Source organism: Barbus barbus, assembly GCF_936440315.1.
Source record: "Barbus barbus genome assembly, chromosome: 5".
Classification (NCBI taxonomy): domain Eukaryota; kingdom Metazoa; phylum Chordata; class Actinopteri; order Cypriniformes; family Cyprinidae; genus Barbus; species Barbus barbus.
The window spans coordinates 41,719,607-41,725,606 of record NC_136733.1 but is presented as its reverse complement, the minus strand read 5'-3'; positions in this window follow the sequence as shown (position 1 = coordinate 41,725,606).

The window sequence follows — 6,000 nt, the reverse complement described above, 5'->3', positions numbered from 1 at the left end:
ATCTGTATTTGAACATCTACTGTCAGTGTTTAATGTTAACTGTATGCACCAAGGGTCTGAGAGTAACGCAGTTTCAGTTGCTAGTGCTGTGACACGTCTCAGTTAGCCTGAATACACATGAATACTGTAAAGGAATATGAAAGGGATTTAGTGTTAAATGAAGTTGGACAGCAAAAGTTCAAATCAGTGTCTCATAAAAGTGAGTAACTCTTTACTCTAGAGTTTTTGATAGAAAGGTATATATATATATTTGTAAAAAAAAAAAAATTTTTTATTCAATTCTGAGGAAAAAAAGCCAGAAGTCAGGGATATAAACCCATTATTCTGAGCCGAAGGGAAAAGAGAGAATGACGAGTGTTTTTTCCTGATCAGATTTGTGAGATATAATCTCGGAATTGTGAGAATAAAGTCAGAATTTTTAAATTTCAACTCAAATGTACTTTAATTCTTTAATTCCATGGCTTCCATAGACTGCTGCTTGAAAACAGTCATTTTCTGCCGCCAGATAGGCTCCGCCCACACAAAAAGTCATCACTGTTTGCAAACACTGAATTGGTCTATAAGGCCAACAACATGTTTTGGGAAAGTAAATGGGGTCTATTTTGATCTCATGCTGCCTTGAATAAACAAGGATTGGCATCTACTTTTTTGTGGTTGTTTTTTGGAGTGAATTGATAACGGCCTGTCTCCTCATGTAAGTCCCAATAAAAGAGCAGCATAACGATACCAACTAGCCACTCGGATCCAGTCTGTATCCAGATCAGATGGTGGATCAGCACCTAGAGATGACCTCTACAGCAGGACACCTAGATGAGCTCCAGAGACTGACCCCCAGTGAAGACCCTGTCTCCAAGACGGCCATCGGGACAAGACCACAGGAACCAGATGAGTCCCTTACAAAATCTGACTCTGCTTTAGTCTAGATTTAAACTGCTGATTTTGTCTGGCCAGAGGAGAATGAATTTCGACAAACTACTTCCCCGTCTAAATACTGTAAAGCTGATATAAAGCCACCCAGCTCTATATCAAGCCCATGTAAAGCTGCTTTGACACAATTTGCATTGTTAAAAGCGCTATACAAATAATATTGACTTGACTCGACTATTGACTTGACTAGTGTGCATGGCCGTGTACCTCTGATGTATAATTCATGCAGGGTTAAAGGGCTACGTTTAATTCATGCTAATGCATTTGCGCTGTACTTGTATAAAAAGCTCTCTGTCAGAGGAGTGTGAGGGTGATGGAGACGACATCCTCACACCCCTGTTCACATCCAACAGGCCTGTTCGAAAGTGGTTACATGCAGCTTGGTTCATTTTTAATGGCAATCACATCCCGCCATAGAAGGGTTGTGCAGCCTTTTACTCGTCCCCGGGAAGTGACGAATGACCCCAAAATTGTGGCTTCAGTTTTCATTTTTGGGACGAGACCAAGCAGCCCCATGGGTGTAATCGTGCTTTTGCCATGTATTAAAATCATTATAATTTAATTTGTCTAAAAAGTGATTTAAAAGGAAAAAGTGTGACTCATAAATGAGCTTTTGATGATCCTAGAACGCATTTGTTACACACATTACATGATTCTGCTGTTTGCAGAAACTCTCGTTGGCACTCTACAAACAAACTTAATGTAATGAATGTAGACTTTTTGATGAATAATGTGTTAGATGAAGAGTATAAAGTATTTGGCAATAATTATGAGTTAGCAGACAGTTCATTTATTTATGAGTTGCAGCATATTGCAAACATTTTGCATGTTTTTTCCTTCTGGAGCATCAGTGAGTGTTTGAATCTTCTGTAATAGCTGCATACGAGTCCCTCGGTTGTCCTCAGTGTGGAAAGATGGATCTCAAAATCATACAGTCATTGTTGGAAAGGGTTCAAATACACAAAAATGCTGGAAAACCAAATAATTTGTGGCACCTGAAGGATTTTTCTGAAGAACAGCAGACAGTTTAACTGTTCAGGACACACAAGGGACTCATGAATAACTATCACTAAACAAAAGAAATCACAGCTTTGGATCGTTCAGGTAACACAGTATTAAGAATCAAGGGGATGTAAACTTTTGAACGGGATCATTTTTATAAATTCAGCTATTATTTTCTCTTGTGGACTATATGTAAACATCTTTTATGTGAAATATCTTATTCAGCTCAGTACTAAAACTATAACATGCATTTTGTATGATCCCTCTTATTTTGGTAAAATAATTTGGTAAAATAATTAACATTTTGCAGATTCTGCAAAGTGTATGTAAACTTCTGGTTTCAACTAGGTATACACACACACACACACACACACACACACACACAGAGAGACATATAAACGAGGCTTTCAGCTGAAACCATTAGACATTTTTCCAATAACAGCACTGAAAAAGGAATAACGTATATAGGGACAGCTAGACTCTGCTCTGCCCCATTGCTGATTGTAAACAGGTCTACTAGTGACACGTTTTATGATGTTTCTGCTGCTGGTAATATGGATGCAGAGATGTGTAGCCCTTTACCATTGCTCTTTAATTGGGGGTCATTTTAGCAGGACTATAACATGCTTTTGTTACCGGAATCTCTGGCTGGTTTCCAAACCGGCTGTGTCAATACCAGAGGCGGAAATCAAACTTCTGGCACGCTCGCTCTTACACAGGACGTTGTGTTATGTTGGTGACAGTGAGTACACACAGGTCAACTAAGACTTAAATTTGAGAAAACAGAGGCACTGCATTTTAGATGGTTGATCTGGAGTGTTCTACAGTAAATAATCTGTCTGGTAAATAAGTGTTGAAATTTAGTTGAATGGCATGTGTTGAAACGGGCATAACAGTAGAGATCTTTTAATTAGGGTTGTCATTTTAGTGCAATGTTTATAATTCTGTAATTCATTTTCTTACCATTGAAACAAATGATGCATGTGAGCGCAGATGCAGGACCCGTTCAGAAACACATTGAATACAACGGAATGTGGAGAGGTCAAAGTTGAAAATCATTTTGTGACACGCCTTCTTAAATGTGATAGTGTCTTAAATCCCCAAAGGTTAGATTGATTTAATTAATTTATTTTGTTATTTTAAATTAATTGTTGTAATTAAGCATTACCACATAACACTAGCTAAATATAATAAATAATAGGGATATATTATTAGGGATGTATGCAAGTTTTCTGAAGTTAAACAATGATTGGTCATATTTATGTGATGCAACTTTGTGCTGAATTCGAAATTCAGTAACAACTCTACAAAAACGAGTCGGAATGGGAGCTTGTTTTTATTTAAGCCTTTAAATACGACACAATCTTTGGCGGTATTCAGGCATATGAAGGAGCCCATACACAACATGCATTTACTGTAGCAGTGCACCGGAGGTGAAATCAAGTGCTTGAGTAAAAGTACAGATACGTATTATTAAATATTACTCCAGTAAAAGTACTGCTTTTTCAATTTTACTCGAGTGAAAGTACAAAAGTACTCAATTATTTTTTATGTACTTAAGTAAAAAAGTACTGATAGATTTATTTTGCAATTTTATATAGACTACTTGATTTAATTTTATATTAACGCATATTTTTATAATCCTACTGCTCAAAATACCTGTGATTTTCCCAAAATAACCACTATATGGAGTCAAGAGATATATGTTGTTGTTGATATGGCCTATGTTGACGAGAGTGATGCAGTCATGTTCTCTGTGAAGCTTACACTGTAATGAACCTGAGAGAAAACACATCTGATCATCTAATTTTCACCAGTAAGAAAAAAGTGTTTTAAAGCTTCTTGTGTTGCAGAATGTCACAGTTATATATGACATGAGAATTAATGATTTTCTTTTCTTCTCAAACCTTGTCTGTGGTGTAAAAACACCCCTGGCCAAATGTCCCCAGAAGGCATCACTTCCCACTCTGATAATTACTGTAGCTACCATGTTCTGTTCAAGATTCAAGATTCAAGATTGTTATTTGTCACACACACAATTATACAGGGTATAACCAGCAGTGAAATGTAGGTAGTCATTCCCTCAGGTGGAATCTAGGTGGTTGAATAAAAATATTTGGACTTTATATCTAAACATTTCCTCAACTTGGCACCAGCAAGCTTGCTAGCTAGACAGTTAGCATCAGCTAACAATTTTTACTTATTTTCAGTATGGTTATGAATAAACATTCATATCTGTCTACTCGGCTAGATGATCTAAACAATATAGCAGTGGGCTTAAATAGATCACCCTTTATAGCAGATTTGACCTAAATATGATTTTCAGTTACAATAATTAATCCTAAAATTCGACATTAGTTACTTTTCGCTCACAAGATCTCCCGGTTCTTTCTTGTGAGTTGAGTTCACTGGAGACTCGCTCTAAACGGTTCATTTGAATCAGTGAGTTGAGTTCACTGGAGACTCGCTCTAAACGGTTCATTTGAATCAGTGAGTTGAGTTCACTGGAGACTCGCTCTAAACGGTTCATTTGAATCAGTGAGTTGAGTTCACTGGAGACTCGCTCTAAACGGATCATTTGAATCAGTGAGTTGAGTTCACTGGAGACTCGCTCTAAACGGATCATTTGAATCAGTGAGTTGAGTTCACTGGAGACTCGCTCTAAACGGATCATTTGAATCAGTGAGTTGTCGACTCGAGAACAGCTGCAATCGGATCATTCCAATTCGTGAATGAATCGTTTGTTGTGATTTGCGAACCGATTTCACAGGTTCATTGAAAAGAATCAGTTTGTTCATGAATCAGACACCGCTTCTGCATCTTGGAGCTCGTGATATATTTTAAGGAGTAACGATGTGTTTTATGAAATGTAGTGAAGTAAAAAGTACGATCTTATGCTTTGGAATGTAGTGAAGTAAAAGTAAAAGTTACTCAAAATAAAACTACTCCAGTAAAGTAGAGATACTTGAAAAAATTACTTAAGTACAGTAATGAAGTAAAGCTACTGACCTCCACTGCAGTGCACACACACATACAGTAGCTACTCCTCAGCTGAACAACAAGTGCACTTCCATAATCTACTTAAATGGCTCGTTTTCACAGAGCGGTACGGTTCGGTACAGTACGGTATGGTACGCAATCATGTCTGTTTTATTGTCAGAAGTTGTGAATGGTACCAAAATAGCGAACTGTACCGTACCACTTTTTTGGTACCCTTTCGGTGGGGTACCTAGCACAGCAAAGGGTACCAAAAGGGTGGAGCTAAACTCACTGCAGAACATTGATTGGTTGACTAGAATTGTCACTTGTGCATGATTCAAGGGGATAAAGCTTCTCCTTCACTCGTTCCGCTCTGCTGTGTTCGGCTCATTACATCAGAGTAGAGGTGTGCGATATGATGATGTTTGATTGTGGATGATAAAAATGTATTTTGAAGAAATATGGTAGTATCGTGCTACAGCACATATTATATCAAATACAGTTCTGGTCTCCGTCTCTACTGTACAACACCACATACAGCAGTAGAGTTACTCTGACAGGACACTGCACTTATTCACGATCACAAAAGTACATTATTTGCACACAAGCCTTGCTGGTTAAATGTTTCATTCACACGCTTTTTCTGAGCGCATACACCTGAAGCACGCACTAAAACGCCTGTCTAACAGCGCCTGATTACTCAACTAACTTATCTTTTGCGCTAATGCTGTCAAAACACACAAGGTTTACATACAGACTCAGTCGGTTATCTCTAAAATAAAAATAGTTAAGAGAGAAACGGATGTGTATCTGTATATTAGATTTCATTCAGGTTGCTGAAATCGCGTTTGGTCTCGTACTGTATGGCGTATCTTGTCAGTGTGTGCACTTGCTTGGCCATTTTTAGTTGATTAACAGGAAAGTGGGTCCAGCTGAATTAAAATGGTGATTTGTTGGATTGGTATAAAAAAGGTTATTATACCGCGGCAGTCGTCGTGTGAAGCCCTCCTAGTGTGAAGACCGAAGAGTGTAAAGACCATCGACTCTACCGTGCAACTCCACCGGGCAGGGACACCGGCAAGGGATAGAAGT